This window comes from Humulus lupulus, chromosome 2 (genome assembly GCF_963169125.1).
Source record: "Humulus lupulus chromosome 2, drHumLupu1.1, whole genome shotgun sequence".
NCBI lineage: Eukaryota > Viridiplantae > Streptophyta > Magnoliopsida > Rosales > Cannabaceae > Humulus > Humulus lupulus.
In genome coordinates, this window is record NC_084794.1 from 153,313,519 (window position 1) to 153,324,106 (window position 10,588).

The 10,588-nt window shown below is 29.9% G+C and overlaps 1 long non-coding RNA gene across 1 annotated transcript; it reads left to right on the plus strand.

Moving 5' to 3' along the window:
• The first annotated feature begins 4,515 nt into the window (after positions 1-4,515).
• LOC133818633 (uncharacterized) lies at positions 4,516-10,081 on the plus strand. The gene is made up of 6 exons (XR_009885994.1): positions 4,516-4,943; positions 5,141-5,327; positions 5,610-5,702; positions 6,274-6,361; positions 6,514-6,667; positions 9,862-10,081. It is a non-coding gene; the product is annotated as an uncharacterized LOC133818633 (long non-coding RNA).
• Positions 10,082-10,588: the final 507 nt, after the last annotated feature.

A 10,588-nucleotide genomic window follows, 5' to 3' on the forward strand; every position in this document is an offset into this window, starting at 1 on the left:
GTTTCTGACATGCTGGCGAGCATGTAGGCCTTGGCCTTGTTGTTGGCAGCAGTCCAACGATCATACTTCTCCCTCACTGCCTTCGAGGCATTCTCTCCAGGAAAGTCAGGTTCAGCTTCAGTCATCACGAATTTTGAGTTGTCGCCGATCAACACTATGTTGATATTAGATTTCCATTTCATGAAGTTCTCGCCGGTTAACAACTCCTTGGACAGAAGAGAGATAATGGGGTTGGAGGCCATAGAGCTACAATTATCAATAAAGGAGAAATCAATGCATTGTTCGACAAACATTCATTCATACAAGTTTCAGAAATAGCATAACATATAAACAATGTTTGAAGATAAGTAAATACTAAAAACTTATCTTTCTATTTCTTAGGTTTTTCAACTAGCCATGAACCTATGTGTCCCGATAGGCGAGAGTCACAAATATTCACTTAGTCAAATAGAGAAACAACTCAATTAATAAAACGTCCCAGACTTTTATTAATAACCTATCCATTCGATCAAAGTAACGAAAACACATGTGTCCCGGTAGGCGAGAGTCACAAATATTTCTTACTTTATGAGTTTGACCCACGATTTTGATTATTATAGACTTAATTCCTATAGTCACCGTAGGGATGAGTCTATAGAAGGTCCATCTATAACCATCTATCCTAAGAAATTTAACCATGTTAAGAGTCTAGTGAACACCTTCCGTAGGGAGACGAAATCAAAGCGCCATTAGGCCCCACTAAACCCTAACCTCGTTAAATCAACGGTGGAGATCGAATTCAAAATTTAAAAACTCATTATTTAATTTTTCTCGATTTAGTATTTTATTCTTTTGAAAATTACCAACTTAGGTTTGCCAAATTATTAAAATAATCAATAAACCATAGTTTATAATTTTCCCATTAATTCTAAAATTACCCATTGAAAATTAATCCAACAATTAGAATTAATTTGTTTCTAATCAATTATTAGGTCCAACTAAAAGGAATAACCTAATACAATTAAGTCCAACTTAGGTAAATGGGCCTTAACAATTCGAGCTTGCATGGAGGAGAGCTGGGTTCAGTATGTCGGACCCACTACTAAGGCTCCCTAACTTCCACACAAAGCCCAAAAAGACAGGAATTTGAACCTTCGTTTTATTAATTTTTATTCAATTGATTAAGTCCAATCTAGTAATGCAAAACAAATGGGCCTTCACAAGTGGAACTACCCACAAGAGAGGAATTTAAACTTTACATGTTCAATTGTGCCCAAATAAAACCTAATATTTTATGAAAGTTTTATTTGATTTTTCCCACATTTTTCACAACAACAAAAAAATGGGTCATCATTATACTTATATTTAAAGCCCAATACTTATATTTAAAGCTCAAATGCCAAAAATAACTTAATAATGATTCTAGATATGTTAATTTTCTTATTAATTGGATGGGCCTAACATGAAACCCTATATGACATGTTACACATCTTTATGTATCATTACATTAATTCCCAAAATAAATAAATTAATTGCTAAAATAAATAAATCAATCAATATCTAAAACAATCAATTGAGTTATCAAAATTAATTTACTTATTAATTAATTACCATAAAGTTTTACCCAATTGAAAACTTACCACATAATTAATTAAACATAAAATTAATTTAATTGTCATTAAAGAAAATATCTCAAATTTTAAAAATTGGATACTAAGATATTTCTTTAGCACAACAAAAACAAAAAAAATACTTAACCAACTTTTATACTATATATAAATATATATATAAATATATATACGGTTATATATATTAAGTTAAGATTTTTTTTTTTTTAAATCATATATATATACACGGTTTTCTTAAAAATATATATATATATATATAAACATATATATATACGGTATGTTTTTTTTTTTAATATAATATATATATATAAACATTTATATTAAAAAAATGGGCAACTACCAAAAAACAAAAATTGTGCAATTTTTCAATGAGCATTTTATCAAGCACCAATTAAGATGAAAAATGCGTGGAAAAAAAATGACAACTTAAATTAGCAATATGACACATAAACATTCAAAACATTCATATCAAATTTCATGTACCATCCAATTAAACTTTTAAAATCAAACATGTCAACAAACATATATAATCATGTATTCTTAACATCTAGATCTAGGCAACCTGCCTCTGAGGCCAATTGTAGGATCTTAAAATTTAAATCTAGATGCATGCTTCCTATTATTTTTCCAAACACATAATAGAAACATAGAATAACATGACATACATATGAACATTAGATTCGTAAATTAACATAAACACAATGATATAGAAACTTACGAATACGCAGCGGAACTGGAACAACTCCTTCCTTCAATCTCTCTAACTCTTGATTCCTTTCTGTAGCAGAGTATTATCAAGAGATTGAACTAGATCAGCAACACAGTCTTCCTCACCAAGCCTTTGATCAATCTAGAACTAGTGTGGGCTGGTTCTCAACACATGAGAGAGATCTAGAAAAGAAGAAGAGAAAGTGGCTAAGAAAGGATTAGAGTGTCTAGGTTTTCACTTACCCAATGAATTAACTGATACTGACTTATGAAAACCCTAGATATCATATTCCTTATATAGACAACTTAATGGGCTTTATTTAAATTTAAATTTAAATTTAAATTTTGAATTAATTAAACTAATAAACAAAAAGATAAAAGCCTTGGGCTCCCACAAATGGACTTGGGCCCAATACTTTTATTTTGAATTTAAATCCCAATTGGGCCTAAATTCAAAACCTTTTATTTATTTATTTATTTTAATTAATTAACTAAATCCTTATTCAAATTAACTAATTATAATTTGAAACTTGATTTAATTTTTATTTATTTATATTGACACCAATTTATCAATATTAATAAATTTACCCAAAGATTCTCTTTTATTCTCTAAATCTCATATCTCTATAAATTTTCCAAAATTGACCTAGTCAACTTTAAAAAAAAATCCTAATTGATAATTAAATCAATTAATTGAGACATTCTAGATGATTTACTCAAAGGTGATGCGGGGACCATGGATCCATGAAATCAAGCTCCAATAAGTTACCGTGAATTTATTTACGAATAATTTCACTACCTTATTAATTCCTCGTGACTCCACTATAGACTTGGAATTGAACTCTTGAATTCATAGAACGTATTTTCCAAAGCATAAATACGTTATCCATTGTTATAACCATTACAGTTAGTCAATCCTCTATCAATGACTTACTAACAAGCTGGGTGAAAATTACCGTTTTACCCCTCATCAGTATTTTATCTTTAACTCCCACTAAGTTCCTTATAAATGATATTTCCGTGAACTTAATCACAGAAATGAGATCTCAATCATTTAACCTTTTGAACAAAGCAATTAAGGAAATCATCTTTTCACTTCTCATACAGAAGTTATAGATTTCATATCTATGAATAATACTCCCACTCAATTTCATTACTAAATCTCCAAGATGTAAGTATGGGCTAGACCGTAGGGTAAGCTGGTAACGAACAAGTTAAAAGATTTAAATAATATAATTAGCAGAATATTATCACTCAGAATTAAGATCGACTTAACCTATGGTCAACGTTGTGATATTGATTAGATTCGATAACAACGATACTTATTTATCAATCAATAATCAATATCGGTCCTAGTCCGATGTAACCAAATACATCCGATCATATCTACTTGGTCAATGCCTTGGACAAGACATCACACTCCTAATGTGTAAGTAGATCATATCGTAGATTTCCTAATCAGTGAAAATCCAATGCACTGATCTAATCTAGGACTTGTTCTTTTGAACATATAATTACAACTATAATCCACTGTGACCTAGTCACCATAATTGTAACTATCCATATGTTCAGGATTTTATGAATGTTTGTATTAATTGAATAAACATGTAATAAAACAAGCGAACAATGCAATTGAATAAACAAAATGATTTCTACTTCTTTTATTGATAATAATAACGTGTTACATAAGAAAAATGGTTTTATTAAGGGCATAAAACCCAACAACGGCAACATGCTGGGTTCTCGGCAGTTGGAGGGTTCTTGGCACCCTTGGGCTTCTCATCTCCAGCGACGGCACTTGGGCTTCTCGGCTCCGGCAGCGACACTAGGGTCTTGGCTCCGGTGGCGGTACTGTCTCTCTAGCACAGGTGAGTCTTTCATAAATTTATATGGTGAAGAAATTGTTTGATTGAATCTAGATTCAATCAAATAATTTCTTTAATAAGTGTGTGGAAAATTCTTAGTAGAAAATTGAACTTTTTTTCATAAGTGTGTAGAAAATTGAACTTATTTTACTTGTATTTGTTCTAGACAAATGTTTATTCATTTCGTTAGCTTAGGCTATGTTTAGAAGGAGACAAAGAATATAGGAAAGGAGAGGCAAATTAAGGAAAGGAGTCTGAAAAGAGTCGTTTTTTCTTTTGGTGTGTGAACTGTGAAATGAAGAAGAGAATCAAAATCCTCTCCGAGTGAATGAAAAGTGGTTTTATTTCTAAGATGACTACTCTACTACTTGAGTGAACTTTCTCTTCTAAGATGTCTCTAATTTCTAAGAAATTTAAATTGATTAAATTGAAGGTTTACAAATACGTTGCTTAGTTTATTTTAAAATGCTTCCTACCAAATAACCCTATCCTACCCGAAAATTAGCTAATGATTTTCAACCCTTCTCACTTAGTTTACTTTTCCCTCCTTTCCTACTAAACACACTTAACCTATATATCCTATACTGCCCTACATTAAGCAGAAGCTCTGACATTTTTTTAGGGGAGATTGTGGCCAAGTAAAATAAAAGTGACAAATATATGGTCAGACTGAATTCATGGTCATTGTTGGTAAATATCCAGAAGTTGAAATGGAAGATGAATTTCCTTACGATAATTCTTGATGGAAGTGTGTTATTTTGAGGTGATCCTTTCTACTAAAAAGTTTTGCCCAATTGGCTGAAATACAAGAAATACTAGGTTGTTTCAACCATTTCTCATTTGTTAGAACTTATGCATGAATTTTCTTGACTCCTTTCTTCATTAACCATTTGTTTCTTCGGTTTGAAACTGGAGCTTATAACATTCTTTCCCAATTTTCTGTTGCATTTGGTATTGCAGAGGATGGAGGTTTTATATGGGAGTTTGATCAATAGATCTTAAGAGGAAAATGCGCTCGTGATGGCATTTAAATCTTATAGGGTGTCCCTCTTTAAACCAGATAGGAGGATTTCTCTCATTCCTTTAAAAAGTTTTTTCAAGAGGCCTCGGCTATAAACATAATTGAGACTGTTTTCTAATGCAAGAGGTTTGGGTTACAACTATCTTGTCTCTTTTTGTTTTTGGTGCTATCTAGATATATGATGAAATCTAAGTTTGTTTCCATGTTTGGGTCTGAATTTTATTTTTGATAAAATCTGACTGTTAATATGACTAAAGATGTTCATAGAGTGTTCCAGGTACTAATTAGTTGGGATTAAGACTTAGTTGAATAGAGCTTACAATTTTCCTAACAATAGACTTTATTTTTTATTTTTTAATGTTAATTAGATGTGCTTGGTATGGAAATTATTAAACTTGTAGAATGTAGGCAGGTGGAGCAATTCTTGGATCCATTGTTGGAGGGTCTGATGTTGAAAACATGAATGATGCGCACAAGAGGTAGCCACGAGAAGCATTTCAGGTCCCAACTTTTCTAACTTGTACAAATAATTTACTTAGAGATTACTAAACTTTTTGAATTATGATATTATGTATTACATACTTCCAACAAACAATTAGTAGCTGTAGTTGCTAATGATAATCAAATTCTGAAGAAAGCATGTTCATTACAAATTATATAGCAACTTTGTAATTTATAGATCACAACAATTATATCATGGTGCCATTATTTTGATTGCATAATAACATGCTCTTGGTCGTTTTTGTGGTTAGCTTATCCATATAATATACATAATTGTTTATATAGTTGACAGGAGATGAAGGAAATGTAAGGTTTATATTTTCAATCTAATTTTTTATTTTTACCAATTCAGGTTATGTTGTTTTGCTCCTCTCTCTCTCTCTCTCTCTATATATATATATATATATATAATTTTTATATGTTCTTTCTATTTTTGTTTACAAAGTCAAGTGCTCATGATTATCATTAATTTAGCTTTAGTTTTTTTTTTCATTTTGATTTCAAATTAATGCAGTTTTTAAATTTCATTTCTTCAATCAACAATTCATAGTTAATTTTGCTTATGAAATAGGTGGATTCATTAATATCAGCAAGAATTGGATCTGGAGTATGTTGAGAAAGTTATGCATCTTCTTCAAAGGATACTATAGACCTAATTGGTATAAATTATTACCATTATAGTTTTATGCTCTATATTGTGTATCATTATATCATTTTGTCTTGCTTTTCAAATATATATAAATATATATATATATATCACTTTGTTTTATTCTCTTAACTCAATTTTTTTAATCTACTTCATTTTTTTGAGGGTGTGGTGCTGATGCCTTGGTGGAAGTGTTGTGGAAGTGTGTGGTGATTATTTCTGAAGAGTTATGCACATGTGGCTCTATTGGACAACATGCTCATTTATGGTTTTGAAAGCTTTAAGACTAAATGATAAGTTGCAACAACATTTCCATAAGGTAGTTTCTTAGTTCTCTGCTTTTCCTCTTCTATTTTGCATTTATACATGATAAGCAGGCCTTACATTTATATAAATATAGGTAGTAGTAATACTCATGATAAAGAAAATATTGGATTTCACTTGAGGACACTTTTGTTCATCATTTCTATTCCTCAAGATTGAAAGCTTTCTGCAAATGTTGTACACTAATGTAGTTCATTTATATTATCCTTAAACAGACTTTAGAAATATAAAAGGATAAAAAAAATCATGATTTTGAGAAAATAATAGTTATTGAAAATAAATCATTTTTCTTTTCTAAATGAAATGCTTACTTATATGTCTATCTTGCATGGCTTTGCGTAATATATTGACTCTATTTTTCTTTCATTAGATTCTTACAGTTACACAGTCATCAACTTTGCATTTTCTTCTATGTTTTATTAACATGATGTATAAATAGCTTATTTTATGCTATGTTTCAAAGTTATAAAGGATGGCACGCTTAGTATAGTTAAGTCTTTGTGTTTGTTTTATGGTTCAATATATATTTCTTAATAGTCATTAGCCTTTTTTTTCTATGTACTCTGTATAACTGTATAACTTTAGAGGAGTTTGAATATCTTAGATATTCATCCGTAGTGAAGTAGGTTCTTGGAATTCTGTGTGCTGCGGTAATAACAGAAGGTTGAAAACTTGCATGTCTTAGTGAAGTAGGTTCTGAGAATTTTGTGTGCTGCGATGATATATGGATGAAAACATGTGTGTTGTTTGATTTGTTGGTGTTGATTGTGACAGATGGCTAGGCTAGTAAATTAGGGGATATGTTGTCTGATTTTCTGTAGATTTTTTTATACTTAGTTTTGTTTTGTATGTTTATTTTATTTTCTTAATTTGTAAATTTTCTTAAAGAAAATAGGTACAGTATGGAAAAGGCGTACTTATTTTTTATTACTTTTTGGGGTGATACTAAGAAATATTTTATGATATGTTTTTGTATTGGTGGAAAGATGTCATTCGATGATGATCATCATATATTTTAAATATGACGTAGTACATGAATACAATCAATGAAAAGAAAGTTGTAAAGAAAACAGTTTGTTGACTGAACCAACTTAACCAACAAAACATATACTATATCATTGGACATGGTAGATGTTTGGGAAGACTAAAACATTGGGCTGCCTGTTGTGTTCAATATAAATAGGTATTGAGAAATCTGAAATTGATGTATTGAGAGTGCAGTTTATTGTTTTACTCTTCGTCATATAGTGAGAAACTTGAAATTTATGAATTGAGAAATCTGATATATGCACTTTGGCATTCTCATAAGTTTATTTTTTACTGTGAAATCTGAAATTTGTGTGCAATTTGTTGATGTATTGAGAGTTTTGATATTTATCTGAGTGAATATTGATTAGTTAAGTTGGGAACACTTGAAGAAATTGTATCCAGCACAACAAACATATAGTGAAGAAAATGCCACTTTATTGTTTTGTTTTCACACTCTTCATTTATCACACTCTGGGTAGTTGAATATACTGTTTATATATCTATGGGCTTTATCTTTTTTTTCGATGTTGAATATATTGTTTATATACATGGGTAGTTTACACACAGTGTATTTGGTTTATAATATACTGTTTAAATCATAAAAATCATATTCCAGTTTCTTGTTTGAATATTGCTTGCTAAGTGTTTGATGAATTGTCTCTTTCAATATTTAGATTTTATAAGAGGTTTCTTATAATGGGTTTATGAATCTGAAGTAATTAAGTGTCAAATACTAATTGTATCTATTTGTAACTGTTCTTATAATCCTCTCTCCTCATGGTTTCTTCAATATTTTTGTGGTGTTGTTGATGTTTCTATGTATCTCTTGTTGCAAAACCTATAGGGAAGTTCAGAACAAGCTATCCAAGAATCAATCTTTTCAGAGACGACTGATCTTTTAGTGATTGATTTTGATGTTTCATATATGGTAACTTCTTTTATTTTTTACTCTGAGTTTGGGTTGGGAAAGACTTTTTTTTTAGGGAATTTACTCGTTTGGTACCCTGTGTTTTTGCAAAGTATCATTTTGGTACTTTCTTTTCTCAATAATGCTCATTTGGTACCCTATATTTTAAAATCATACATATTTGGTACCCTGGACTCTCATTTGATAAATAAAATTTTACAAATGTGACTAGACTGTCATAAGTTATATGTAATTAAGTAATTAAATTTGAATTTGGAACTCATATAATTAAGAGCAGTTGATTAAATTGGTAAAATTTTATAAATTAAATTTGAGTTTAGGGTACCTAATATGTACGATTTTAAAATATAGGGTATCAAATATGTACGATTTCAAAATATAGGATATCAAATGAGCATTATTGTAAACACAGGGTACCAAAATGATACTTTACAAGAACACAGGGTACCAAATGGTTACCTACCCTTTTTTTTATCCATAGTGTTTGGTTTTGCTGGTAAGGATAGTGTGAGTTTTTTTTATTCTTGAGTGGCTTATGGTTGTTTAGGAGTGAGAGATTGTAGCAAAAGACTGTTTTGGTTTATCTCTGTTTTTCACTACCGAGATCATTATTTATCTCTTTGGTGTAAGGTTAGAGATTTCTTCTTGTTGTTTTTCTGGCTTTTTCTAAATTTGGTTTGACCAAAAGATTTGATATCTCTATAGTATTTTACAAGAATTCAAATTGTCTCAAATAATCACATATTAAACAATAGTTGACATAAATAGTCTACAAGAAATAACTTGATAATCACAAGAAATAACTTGAAATTAAATTAAATAGCGAATGAATGCTTTTTTCATAGAACTAAAAAATTATTTAATTTCTAATCATGCATGTATTTCTTAAACATTTCAATTACAAGTATTTCTTAGAATAAACTGAAAAAGAATAACATGCTAGTTAAAAATAATTTTTAGGAATTGAATTTTTTTCTTTCTAATAGTTAAGAAATTAGATATATATATTTATCTTATTTATATGCCAAGTTTTTGGAATTGACTAAATCTTGTGTTCTTTAATTGATAGAATTGTTGTCATCTTTGATTGATATAGTGGAACCACTTTAGTTTATGCGTTGGGTTTATGAATACTTGTTTCGTTCTTGAGAGTGCAACTTAAGAATGGGTTTTGTGTTTCACTCTTTACTCATCTTTATTATGTATGATATTGATCTAATTTTATTATGCAGGGTTGCAAAGAGCTCTACCATTGGGAAAGGTACAACAAAAAAAAATGTCATGATGCTACCATAGTTGATTATTCCAATGTTTAAAGTGGACAAGAAGTGTTCATTCAAAGAAAGAGATTAAGAGAAAGGTTGCTAGTCATTGATTAATTTAGTCAATTGAGTTATATATGCTCTTTTTAATTGTACTAATAAGTAGCAATTTATTCTATTTTATATTGAATCATGTTGTCGTTTATAATACATGCTGAGAAATTTAAATTTCTTTTGAAAAAAATTAACATTTTTTTAGTATTTTCTTTTTAAATTTCTTTTAATACATTTTGGACACTCAAGGGGATATATTTTTTTAAATTAAAATGAAAATTGTAGCTGCATTTTTTTTTTTAAAAAAAAATTACTTTTAAGGGCATGCAAAGCGAGTCCTAAAACCTTAATTTAAAGACACTCAACGGGATCTTTTAGGACTCGCAAACTTACTTAAAGGCACTCAGCGAGTCCTAAAAATATTCTTTTAGGACTCGCAATGCAAGTCCTAAAAAACCTCAGTTTTTAAGGCTCTCAAATAAAAGACTCGCACTCGCGAGTTCCAAAAAAATTTTTAGGACTCACAATGCAAATCCTAAAAAGCCTTTTTTATAGTAGTACAACATGGGTCGCGTAAAATCCATTGCTCAAAAGAAAAAGAAAACAACCACTCCTCCTGCCAAACAGCCTGCTCCTCGAGCTG